Below are 13416 nucleotides of genomic sequence, written 5' to 3' on the forward strand. Positions count from 1 at the left end.
TTTTTTTTTTTTGCCTTCAGCTGCTGTGAATTTGGTCTGGAAATCTAGTCTGGCAAGAGCCAGTTTTGGTTACAACTTCTCAGGTTAACTTCCCTCCTTTAACACCAAGCTTTGAGACAGCATTCCTTGCAGTCTTTTGAAGAGGGAGGAAAGGATGTGATTCTGGTTTAGCCTCATTCTGTGGAGTTCACTTTTTGGAGTCCTGGCTTTATTGGAGAAGAGTTTCCTATTAGATTTCTCATCTTTGGTCAGCCTCCAGGAGATTGGGAAAATAGAAGCTCAAGATCATTGTTTTCGCAGATGCCTCAAGATGTATCATGGTTGTCACTCAGTCCCATGCCTGATCATTCCTTTGTTTTGTTCCAGCTAATGCATGTGCTTGTGAAAACTGTGTGTGTGTGTTTTTTTTCTTTTTTTCTTTCTTTGAGATGGAGTTTTGCTCTTGCTGTTCAGGCTGGAGTGCAATGGTGCGATCCTGGCTTACTGCAACCTCCGTCTCCTGGGTTCAAGTGAGTCTCCAGCCTCAGCCTCCCAAGTAGTTGGGACTACAGGCGCCCACCACCACATCCGGCTAATTTTTTTGTGTGTGTGTGTTTTTGGTAGAGATGGGGTTTCACCATGTTGGCCAGGCTGGTTATGTACTGACCTTAGATGATCCTCCTGGCTTGGCTTACCAAAGTGCTGGGATTACAGGCGTGAGCCACCATGCCTGGCCTGAACATTGTGTTTTTAACTCAGCATTGTTACTAGTTTTCAGTGTATGTGGTAGGGAGAGGGGGTCTTCCTTACTGTAAATGACTATGTGGGCTTTCCGTTTGCACTCTCATTTGATCCTGACTTCATCACAAGGCAGATGTTGCTGTCCTGGTTATATTTTTAAGTTGAATTTCCATGGTGTATAGCTTTTCACTATTAGGAATAATGCTGCTGTGAACATTCTTGAATATGACTTTTTGGAACACATGTATACACACTTCCTTTTGATATGTACCTGCTAGATAATGGGGTAAGCTCGGCTTTAGTAAATACTGCCCGTTTCCTAATATGATTCTACCGATGTATAGAAGTGTATAAAAATTCTATTAGCTCCTCATCCTTGCCAGCTTTTAGGTATTATCAGGTAAAAAATGTATGTAGCAGTATCTCATTGTAGGCTGGGCATGGTGGCTCATGCCTGTAATCCCAGCACTTTGGAAGACCAAGGTGGGTGGATCACCTGAGGTCAGGAGCTCAAGACCAGCCTGGCCAACATGGTGAAACCCCGTTTCTATTAAAAATGCAAAAATTAGCTGAGTGTGGTGGCAGGCACCTGTAATGCCAGGTCCTCAGGAGGCTGAAGCAAGAGAATCACTTGAACCCAGGAGGCGGAGGTTGTAGTGAACCGGGATTGCGCCACTGCACTCCAGCCTGGGTGACATAGCGAGACTGTCTGAAAAAAAGAAAAAGAAGCATCTCTTTGTAGTTTGCATTTTCTCTTCTGGTAAAAAAACCATATAACATTTATCATTTTAACCATTTTTAAGTGTACACTTCAGTAATGTTAAGTACATTCCCAGTATGGTTAAACCAGATCTCCAGGAGTTTTTTGTCCTGCAAAACTGCATCTCTATACCAGTTAAACCACTCTTCCTGCTCTCTTTCTCTCAGCTCTTGGTAACCACTATTCTACCTTTTGTTTCTATGAATATGACTACATTAGATACTTCTTGTAAGTGGAGTCACACAATATTGGTCCTTTTGTGAATGGCTTATTTCACTTCGCATAATGTCTTTATGGGTTATTCATGTCATAGCATTTGATAGGCTATCTTTCCTTGTTAAGGCTGAATAATATTCCATTATATGTCTATGCCTTGTTTATCATTCACCTATCCATGGTCATTATGTTGCTATCTCCTGTTGGCTATTGTGAATAGTGCTGCTGACAGAGCAGGAGCATCGCTATCTTGGACAAGCACTGTCATTTTAAAGTTCACATTGATCCAAAACTGTCCAAATCCGAAGGGCATCAGTCTAATGGCTAAGGTCAGCATGACCATAAACCACAAGTTACATTTCTGACCAGAAACATTCCAAACCCCTCCCTGACTAGAGACATGCCAGCCCCGAGATAAACTCTTCTCCATCAGGAGAGATGTCAGCTCCAAGATCACCTCCCCTCTGGCCAGAGACATTCCAACTCTGCCATAAACTTCTCCCTTACACAGAAACATTCCAAGCCTGTGATAAGGTGTCTCTTCCTGAACCCTTATATAATCTTAGTCTGTGAGAGAACATGCTTGTGACTGAAATCAGCCAGAAGCCCCTGTCAGGTTTATTCTCCAAAATAAACCTGTCTTTGACTATTGAGCCACTTTTCATGTTTCTTTCCTCTTTCTTTAACTCATATACTGCTATGAACATGGGTGTGCAGCTATCTCTTGAAGACCCTGCTTTAAATGCTTTTGGTTATATACCCAGAATTGGAATTGTTGGATCATATGGTCATTCTATTCTTAATTTTTTTAGGAACCATCATACTGTTTTCCCTAGCAGTTGCACTGTTTTACAGTCCTACCAACAGTGCACAAGGATTCCAATTTCTCCATGTTCTCACTAGCACTTGTTTACGTTTTTGTTGTTGTTGTTGTTTTAAGATGGGGTCTTGCTCTGTTGCCCAGGCTGGAGTGCAGTGGCATTATCTCGGCTCACTGCAACCTCTGCATTCCAGGCTCAAGAGATTCTCCTTTCTCAGCCTCCCAAGTAGCTGGGATTACAGGCATGCATCACCATACCTGGCTAATTTTTGTATTTTAGTAGAGATAAGGTTTCACCATATTGGCTAGGCTAGTCTTGAACTGTTGACCTCAAGTGATTTGCCCACCTCAGCCTCCCAAAGTGCTGGGATTACAGGCATGAGCCATCTCACTGGCCGTATGTTTTTTTCGATAGCTATCTTAATAGATATGAGACAGTATCTCATTGTGGTTTCGATTTGCATTTCTCTGATAGTTAGTGATGTTTAGCATCTTTTCATATGCTTGTTGGCCATTTGCAGATCCTCAGTGGCGATATCGCTATTCCATGTGGTTTGCATTTCCTGCTGCTAATGATATTAAACAGGTTTTCATATGTGTATTGCCCTTTTATATATATTCTTTTGTGTGGTGTTTGTTTAAGAATTTTGCTCATTTAAAAAATTGTCTTTTTCTAATTGAAGTGTAGCTGTTCTTTATATATCCTGGAAATGAGTCCTTTGTCAGATACCTTTAAATTATCAACATTCATAGTTAACAAAGCCTAAATTTTATCTTCTTTATCCTCTACCTGAACATGAAATGACCTCAGAACATTGAGCTCTTACTCCTTTACTTTCATCTCATGTGATATTGTTGACTGGTATATTAGTTACACCTAGTTTTTTTTTTTTTTTTGAAATGGAGTCTTGCCCTGTCACCCAGGCTGGAGTGCAGTGGTGCGATCTTGGCTCACTGCAACTTCTGCCTCCCGGGTTCAAGCTGTTTTCCTGCCTCAGCCTCCTGAGTAGCTGGGATTACAGGTGTGCGCCACCATGCCCAGCTTATTTTTGTATTTTTAGTAGAGATGGGGTTTCACCATGTTGGCCAGGCTGGTTTTAAACTCCTGACCTCAGGAGATCCACCTGCCTCAGCTGCCCAAATTGCTGCGATTACATAAGCATGAGCCACCGTGCCCAGCCCTAGTTTTTAAGTTTCTAAATTATTTTTCTAGTTTTATACAGTCAGTATTTGTTTTGATTTACCCACAGGTTTATCAATTTCATTGTTTCCTAGCCCTACTTCATTGCAGTACTTCCTTTTGGTTTTAATTTTTTTCTTCCTGAAATACATTCTTAAGAAATTCCTTTAGGAAGGATCTATTGATGGTAATCTCTTTCTATTTGTGTTTGTCTAAGATATCTTCGCTTCCCTGTTATTCTTCAAAGATGGTTTTACTGGGTATACAATTAGGCATCATTAACTATTGTCCTCTCCGCATTTTTACTATGATTTTATGGCTGTAGGTTTTTGTTGTGGAGAAGTCTGCTCTTAATCTCATTGTTAGTTCATTGCAGGTGATCATCTCTGCTCAATTTTGGAAAATTCATAGCTATGATATCCTTGGATTTTACCTTCACCTCGTTTTCTCTATTCCCTCCTTTTAGATAGGTGCCATTTTCTTCATCTATCCTCATCCTCTCTTAACTTCTCTTTCCTATATTTAATTCCTTTGTTTCCTGCCTTTCAGATCTGTTGTTGTTGTTTCTAACCTACTATTTAACTTATGCATTGAGTTTTCAATTTCAATGTTTATATTTAGGACATTTTCAGTCTCCTTGGTCTTTTAAAAATATAACATCTTATTTCTTTGTAATGTTTTATATTTCACTTTAAGTCTTTGAGTGCTATAAACATACTTGTTTTATATTTATATATCATAATTCAATTATATATAGTTATTAGGGGTTAAATTTCTGCTGTTTGTGATTTCTGCTGACTCTTGTTCATGGTGGTTTGTTTTCTCATATGCTTTGTAGTTCTGAAATGTGAGTTTACATTTGTCAGGGTTTTATTTGTCAGAATCCTAGGCAGCTTGTGTTGGAGACATGGGCCTCCAGAGGGGATTTATGTTTCCTTCTGTTGCATGTCTTTGGGTGCTACCAAACTGGGAATAGTGTATGTTACTATCTTGGCTTGGAGCTTCCTAGACCATGCTGGTAGTATACATTCAAACCCCAGATGGTCATAAAGCTTGATGGCTATGAACTGAATGTTCATCCCCTCCCACACCTCATTCATATATTGAAGTCCACCCGATGTGATGATATTTGGAGGTGGGGCCTTTGGGGTATAATTAGGTCTTGAGGGTAGAATCCTCATGAATGGGATTAGTGCCCTGACAAGAAGAGATAAAGAAAGGCCTTTTTCTCCACCATATGAGAATACAGCAAAAAGGTAACCCTCTGCAAACCAGGAAAAGAGCTCTCATCAGGAACCAAATTGGCCAGCACCTTGATCTTGGACTTCCCAGCCTCTAGAGCTGGGAGAAATAAATTCCTGTTGTTTAAGCCACCCAGTCTGTAGTATTTTTGTTATAGCAGCCTGAAATGACTAAGACATGAATGTTAGAGGTCATCAATCAATGAGACTTTTTCTTTTTCCACTCCCTGGACAAAACAGGTAAGTTTCTTCGGTGGATGTTGAGCAAAGTTTTCCAGTATTCCCTTTTGGGTGTAATTCTTTAGGATCCCAGCTTTATGGGTTTCTTTGCATCAGCTCCCTAACTTGTATGCCTGATAGTTATAGCTTCAATATCATTTTTGTTATTTCACCTTCATTTTTGACTGTGGAGATTTTCCTTCCTGTTTTTTGGGCATGAGCTCAGCTATTCACTTGAGAACGTATTCCTTACATTTCACCTGGTTAGGTGTTTTCTAGTCTACCATGCTGCCTGCCAGTGCTGTTTTAAGCTAAGCCACCCTAAGATCCCACAGATCAATTATATTATGGAGCCCTTTTCTTTAGAGAATATGCCTTTCTCCAGTCTTATATTCCTCTATTACAGCAGACTCTTGAATCATGTGGGGGTTAGGGTGCCAATCCCCTAAGCAGTTGAAAAATTATATTTAACTTCTGAGTCCCCCAAAACTTAACTACTAATAGCCTTCTGTTGACTGGAAGCCTTACTGATAATGTAAATAGTCTATTAAACATATTTTATATGTTTTACATATATATAATACTGTATTCTTACAATAGAGTAAGCAAGAGAAAAGAAAATGTTATTAAGAAAATCAAGCGGAAGAAAAATATATTTACTATTCATTAAGTGGAAGTAAATAATCATAACGATCTTCATCCCCCTCATCTTTATGGTGAGTAGTAGGCCAAGGAGGAGAAGGAAGGGGTGTTGGTCTCACTGTCTCAGGAGTGGCAGAGGTAGAATAGGTAGCAGAGGTGGAAAGAGAAGCTGGAGAAGCAGGCACACTTGGTGTAACTTTTATTGAAAAAAAATCTGCACGGAAGTGGATCTGCAAAGTTTAAACCTGTGTTGTTCAAGAATCAACTGCATTTAGAGGAAGTGCTAAGTATGGGATTCAACCCTACACCAGCTATTTCTCCTAGTTGGAAACTCACTTTCCCTTGATGACACCATTTTCCATGAAAGCCATTCCCTTTCTAACCCTGACTTTCATATTTCCTGACTCACTGGGTAAGGGGGTATTTGTGTAATCATTGCTTTGCCCTGTACCTTCAAATTCAGTAATGCAATATCTTTCTACAGCCTCTCCTTCTTCAACCACCAACTACTAAGACACTTTTCTGCCTTCTCAGAAACTTCAGGTCTTGGCTTATAATTTATTTCCCACTCCTCCCTGAAGTCATCCTTGGATACTTTCGTAACATGTAGGTTCTAATTTCACGGCTTCTATATTTTTCCACCTCCCTTACTTGCATGGTTTCCATGCCTAGAATTGTAGCCACACTGTGTCAGCCACACTGGATTGAAAAACACTTGCTCTTTCTGATTGCTTTTCCTTCTTTATTTTTATTTATTACTTTTTTTTTTTGTGCAGAGATGGGGGTCTCACTTTGTTGTCTAGGCTGGTCTTGAACTTGTGGTCTCAAGCAATCCTCCTGCCTCAGCCTCCCAAAGTGCTGGGATTACAGGTGTGAGCCACTCTGCCTAACTGCTTTTCCTTCTTTAACACATGCTCATGACTTTCTTTCTCTGCCTGGAATGCCCTTTTCACCTCTCTGCTTGTCAAAATCATAAGTATCCTCCAGGATAAACAAAGATGTCAACTGTTGATTGAAATCTTCCTAGAGCTTTCCAACTGGATGTGACCTCTTTCTTTTTTTAATTCTGTAGCATTTTGTTTATATTCTCCTATGCCACTTTTTACCTTCTCCTCTCAGTAATCTTATTGTCTTATTTCTAGGTAGCTACTCCCAGTGCCTAGGCATCTTTCTCCATTCAACAAATATTTATTGAGCAATTACTATATGCCAGGCATTAAGCAAATTTAAGGTTATAAAAAGTGAATAAGATAGGTAGCCTTTCTCAAAGGCTATGCCTCACACAATTCTTTAACATGGCAAATTCTCATTTTATAAAAGAACAAAGGATTAATTTAAAACACATGTTTTAAAATACAGATTAAATATGGAGAAGAAAAAAAGAGGTCACAATCTTCGGACCAGATGGCTATTGTTAACTTATTTAAAAAAGTGAAAACAATATTCCCTGGGATAAGAGAAATTTGGATACAGTTCCACTGGTGATTGTCACTGCTCTCCACCCATCCAGTTCTCAAATGGGGTGTATGTGTGCTACATTTTATATCTATTTGCAGGGGGGGATTTGATTTGGAAAGCAGAGTAATGCCCCCTTGGATGTGGGGGAAGCAGAACATGAATGTCCCATTCCCAGAATGCCCTCATCCCAATCTCCCTAGACCTATGACAATCAGGCATTAATCACAAAAATATCCCTGGAATCATGGTTGCTGCCAGAAGCCTCTGTAGGTATCTATCTAGTCCCAGAATAATCACTGTGAATATTGAAGCTATCCAGTGACAACTTCCACCAGATGGCGCCAAAGTACATCTAGGACCAGAAGGGATTTGGATCCTGGAGCCAGACCCACAACTCTTATCAAACCAGCGTCACAGTCCCAAGGGTCATTTCATTAACCTCTAAATAACATCACTCGGAATTTTCATTTAATTTTTTAGACTCCACTTACTGCTTTATGACAGCGGTTTTACTGTGCATGTATAGAGCTAAATCATGTCAATAATATAGAAAGATACCAAAAAATGCGGGGTTTTTGTTTGTTTGTTTTTGCTTTTTTGAGACAGGGTCTTGCTCTATCACCCCGGCTGGAGTGCAGTGGCACGACCACGGCCCACTGCAGCCTTGACCGCCTGGGCTCAAGCAATCCTCCAGCCTCTTCCTCCTGAGTAGTTGGGACTGCAAGCGGGTGCTACCATGCCTGGCTAACTTTGTAGTTTTTGTAGGGATGGGGTCTTGCTGTGCTGCCCAGGCTGGTCTCAAAGACTCTTGGGCCCAAGCGATCCTCTCGTTTAGACCTCCCAAAATGTTGGGATTACAGGCGTGAGCCACCTTGCCTGGCCATAAATGCTTCCATTTCTGCCACGACAACTACTCCACCTGAAGCTGTTCATTTCTTCTTGCATTCCTTCCAGAAAAAAAGTTATATACATGCCTGAATATAAGCACCTTCTTTACATATTCCTCCCTTTTGTTTTTGCATTTGCATAGTTTACCTAAAAGTGATCGTACTTGCCCTCTGTTTTGGACTACGCTTTCATATTAACTAATATCTTGGAGATATTTCCTTACCCATATATATTGCACCCTCTCACATTCAAATCACTAATCAAATTCCATAATTTATTTCGATTGTGTCTAGCATTTCGCTATAATTAGAAAGAATGCTGTCGTGGAAATTTTTGGCAAACATTGTTGACAATATCCATAGGTATCCACAGAGAGCTTGTTGGAACGACGGGTACCAGAATTTTCCATTTGATGGATAGTACCAAATTGCCCTCCAGGAATGTTGTACCCTCACCAGAACTGATTACAATAAAACGTCTACATATTTGTTAGTTTTACAAGCGACGCGTGGTCGCTTTAAGGTCGTTTGGGTTTAAGGATTCTTTATGAATGAGGGTATCTGAGCATTTCACTGTGGAGCCTGACTGGGAAAACACTGCAGCGGTGCCCTGACTCCTCCTGTCCACCAGGAGGCGCGGCCTGGCCGCTCCCGCATGCGCAGTGCGCTCGGTGTCAGACGCACCGGAGCCCGGTCACCCGCCCGGAGATCGATGCTGGCTCGCCCAGACTCGGCCCTGGAGGTGGTGGGTGGCGAATCGGTGCGATCCGACCCGGGCGGAGGTGGCCCGTGCCCCGCGGCATGAGCCGGTGACCGAGCGCGGGGCCGAGCGGGAGGCAGCCGTGGCCGAGGTAAGCGCGGCGCTCCAGGGCGGCGGCCGGGCTGGCGCTGAGGCTAGGGCTCGGGCCTCCCGGGGCTGCGGCTGGGTCGGGACAAGGGCCGAGGGAGCGCGGCCGCGCAGAGGCTTCGTGGAGGCCCGTGGGCTGCGAGAGGCCACCCCCAGTTCCTCCGGGGCCGTGACAATGACTGCCGGCTTTTGGAGCGCTCCGATTTCCACTCCTGCTTCTCCTTCTCCCCCGGCGGCGGCCGTGCTTGCTGCATCTTGGTACCCACCTGTCCTCCTAGCCAACCTTCGCCCCCAGTCCGCTCCTTTCTTTCCTCCAGGGACCCGCCCTCCGCTCTCCGCCCTCCGCCGTGGCCCCTCCCTTCCTGCTGCCACCCTCCCGCCAGCCACAGGGATCTGATTACTCCCACGGGGATGTCCTGCGCCTCAGGGCCCGGCGGTGGCCTGCGGCATCCCCTGCGGTGCCGGGAGCCGTGGGACGAGGTGGGGAAGGGGCAAGGGGCGTGTTAGGCCGGGGACTGGGTGGCCGGGGGCGTTTTAGGCCGTGGACTAGGTGGCCGGGAACTAGGTGGCCTGGGGCATGTTAGGCCAGGAACTGGGTGGTCGGGGTCATGTTGGGCCAGGCACTAGGTGGCTGGGGGCGTTAGGCAGGGGACTGGGTGGCCGGGGGCCTGTCAGGACGGGGCAGGGGCATGTTAGGTTGCGAACTAGATTGCTGGTGGCATGTTAGACCAGGGACTAGGTGGCCCGGGGGTGTGTCGGGCTGGGGCCAGGGGCATGTTAGTCTGGGGACTAGGTGGCCAGAAGCACACTTGCTCTGGGTTTCAACTTGAAGCCCAGGGGTGTTTGGGGCTTTGTTACATTCGGTGGGAACCAGATCTAAACACACAATTTTGAGAATCAAAGAATTGCTTGGTGTTACTAATTGGGCAGTGCTAATCTAGAAAGGTTCTTGACTTACTTGTGTGAAGACGTGGTCTTGAAATATGTCCATTTAAATTCTTCTTGTAAGTCTTAAATTCTTCTTGTAAGTCAGGTAAGTGCTCTATGTACTTTAACTGGACTTAGTTTGTAACTTTCGGAACTCAAAGGCTATTCACCTTAATAAAATAGATGATTCAGTTTCCATCATTCACTCTCCCCGACTTCCTGGTTGCATGTGAGGGTATGAATGGATAATCAGTTTTGGGGCCAGACTGCCATGCTTTGAATCCTAGCTTTGACATTTCCAGTTGTATAATAGTGGGCTAGGTGCTTAAACTTTCTGCTGTACTATCCCCATCTGTAAAATGAGGGTAATAATAGCTTGGCTTATAGTGCTATTGTGAAGATTAAATAAGTTAACACTACAAAGTGCTTAAAACAGACCCTGCCATGTAGTAAGTGCTTAGTAAGATTTAGATATTAATTATGTAATGACACACATTGTCTTATAGTATAATCCCACAATTAAAAGGGTATTGTTTTTAATTGAGAATAATTTTTAGAGGCATTTAGCCATAAAATAACTTTAATTATAAAGAATCCTATCAAGTAAGGCAATGAATTGTGGCTTTTTTTGGTTTTGCTTATATTTGGTTCCTCTGTTTTTTGGAACGATTGGGTTAAGATCCAGTGTAGCAGTGGCCCCGGGAGTTCAGCTGTAAGGGCCTTTCTAAAAAGGTTAAGAAGAGGCCAGGTGCGGTGGCTCACGCCTGTAATCCCAACACTTTGGGTGGCCAAAGTGGGTGGATCACTTGAGGTCATGAGTTCAAGACCAGCCTGGCCAACACGATGAAACCCCATCTCTACTAAAAATACAAAAAATTTAGCTGGGTATAGTGGCACACGCTTGTAATCCCAGCTACTCAGGAGGCTGAGGCGGAAGGATTGCTTGAACCCAGGAGGCTGAGGTAGTGAGCTGAGATTGTGCCACTGCACTCCAGCCTGGGTGACAGAGCAAGACTCCATCTCAAAAAAAAAATAAAGAAAATAAAAATAAAAAGGTTAAGACGACAAGAGACTGTGACTCAAAACATTGGACTAAGTGGATTGGATATAACCTGAAGCACCAAGGAAAGGTTATTCAGGCAAATTTTAGGAATAAATAATTCCAGGAACAGAAAATGCATCTCATCCTTACCATAGATTGGGGTTAAAAGACTTTTCCAATGACTCAGTGCTTGACAGCTAGCCAGACGATTCCAGTGTTTTGCAGGGGCAGGTTTGACGTGTTTCAAGGCGATAAAGTTTGTAGGGCTGAAATTCTTGTTTTGATCCAGGTTATGGTATTGTATGGAATAAACATTCATTAGTAGATGATTCCTTTCAGTCTGTCATCTTCCGGGGCTCTTAACTTCTTGGTGGTAGGGAGCAGTCTCATTGGACAGAAAGATTATGACTTGTTTCTTTGGATGATGGTTTGGAGATATTCCATCTCTCTGTGCTTTGGCATGTGAAAACTGTTCTGGGAGGATGGCTGCTGTGTTTTACAGGGATGAGGTTGGAGTGTCCTGAGTCAGGAGCACTGTCACTTCAGCCTAGCCCAGCAGTTTTACAAAAGGGATCCAATGTAGCACAGGTTTATAAAGGCAGGGGTACAGGCTGGGCGCAGTGGCTCAAGCCTGTAATCCCAGCACTTTGGGAGACTGAGGTGGGTGGATTACCTGAGGTCAGGAGTTCAAGACCAGCCTGGCCAACTTGGCGAAACCCCGCCTCTACTAAAAAATACAAAAAATCAGCCGGGCGTGGTGGGCGCCTGTAATCCCAGTGACTTAGGAGGCTGAGGCACAAGAATCGCTTGAACCCAGGAGGTGGAGTTTGCAGTGAGCCGAGGTGGCACCACCGCACTCCAGCCTGGGCAGTAGAGAGAGACTCTGTCTCAAAAAAAAAAAAACAGGCAGGAGTAGGGAGAGTAATGGTTCTCTTTGGATGTGTTTGCGTATGATGGATGGTGGGAGAGGAGGGTGTTCAGGGGTGGGTACAGAAAATTCAGAGTCTGTGGAAATATCTAGTTAATCCCCCTCCTCTTTTGGAAATTCCTTCCTATTTAGGAAAGATAATAGTAAGAGGCCATCACATATAATAACTCAAAACTTGGATTCTAAACCGTGTGCACCTGTGGAACTGGGAAGGATAGAGACATTTGTTCATTCAACAAATATTTATGTTTATATTAAATATGCACTCCAGGCTGGAGTGAAGTGACGCAGTCATAGCTCACTGCAGCCTCAACCTCCTGGGTTCAAGAAACCCTCCCACCTCAGCCTCCCAAGTAGCTGGGAGTATAGTCGTGCACCTGGCTAATTTTTGTATTTTTTAGTAGAGACAGGCTCTCGCTATGTTGCCCAGGCTGGTCTCAAACTGCTGGACTCAGGTGATCCTTCCACCTCAGCCTCCCAAAGTGCTGGGATTACAGGTGTGAGCCACTGCACCTGGCTTAAATATATGTTCTAGATTTGGTATTAGATGCTAGGAATACTGAGCAGAGATGAACAACTGATTACAGGAAAAATCACTACCAGTAGAGGAGACAGACTTGCAAATACTTAACCAATTCATAAAATGTGGCAGGTGCTAGAATGAAGTGTATTAAAGGTGATGTGGGTGCTCACAGGGAAGACCCTCTCTCTGTAAAGCACTTCTTAGTAAGGGGCTTTTCCCCTTTCTTTTCTCATCCTTTCCCTTTCATTTCTTTTATTGTTTATTCCACCTCAAGTGCTTGCCATATCTCTCAGCTTTTATTCCTTGGAGTTTGAAACAGATGTGTGGGAGTTCGCTTAGCTTGTGTTGACACATTCACAAGCGTGGAGGAGTTTACGTGTCTGGGGGCGTCCCTCAGCCAGTGTGGTGGGCTTTGGTGGGTGAATGATGTGGCTTTCCATCCTCCAAAGGGACAGCTCTGAGGTGTGTTCTCCATGCTTCTCCAGAGGGATCATAGAAGGATTGGGCACTGTGGCCTAGCTCAGTCTCGTAACCAGCTCAGGTGTGCACCCTTCTGACTCCTCTCCTTACTTCCTCACTCTGGCTTTCTGGATTCACCTTTTGCAAGACACTTGCACCCAAGTTGTTTTCTCTTAGTTTGGCAGAGCACAAACCAAGACTGTTGGTACTAGAAGTGGCTCTAGAAAGCAGTGTGAGATAGTATTGTTAAACTGGAATCACTCAACCTCAGTTGGCAACAAGGACCCCTTTACTAGTATTAATTTAGGTGTTGGTAACCCCTGGTACTCTCTAACATCACAGTTGTAGTAAGACAGTCACCAGCAGTGGGTTGGGATGAGACTCAGGTGGAAGGAAAAGCATTGGCTAGTATGGTAGCTCCAGCACTTGAGCAGTGTATGGACAATGGTAATGATAAGGATAGTGCAGTTGACTGACTCTTGTTATCTTCCTTAGAAGCCTTGGGGTAAGAGAATGCCATGCCCAGATCAGCCAGACATGAACTCAG

General features: G+C 43.7%; 1 protein-coding gene across 1 annotated transcript in view; it reads left to right on the forward strand.

The window, feature by feature from the left end:
* The first annotated feature begins 8806 nt into the window (after positions 1–8806).
* EXT2 (exostosin glycosyltransferase 2) overlaps positions 8807–13416 on the forward strand; it is a 158493-nt gene continuing 153883 nt past the window's right edge. Inside the window, 1 exon segment of the mRNA XM_011963272.1 lies at positions 8807–8994. The gene's annotated coding sequence lies outside the window, so the exon portion shown is untranslated.

Source organism: Colobus angolensis, unplaced genomic scaffold (genome assembly GCF_000951035.1).
Source record: "Colobus angolensis palliatus isolate OR3802 unplaced genomic scaffold, Cang.pa_1.0 Scaffold61, whole genome shotgun sequence".
In the NCBI taxonomy this organism is placed as follows: Eukaryota; Metazoa; Chordata; class Mammalia; order Primates; family Cercopithecidae; genus Colobus; species Colobus angolensis.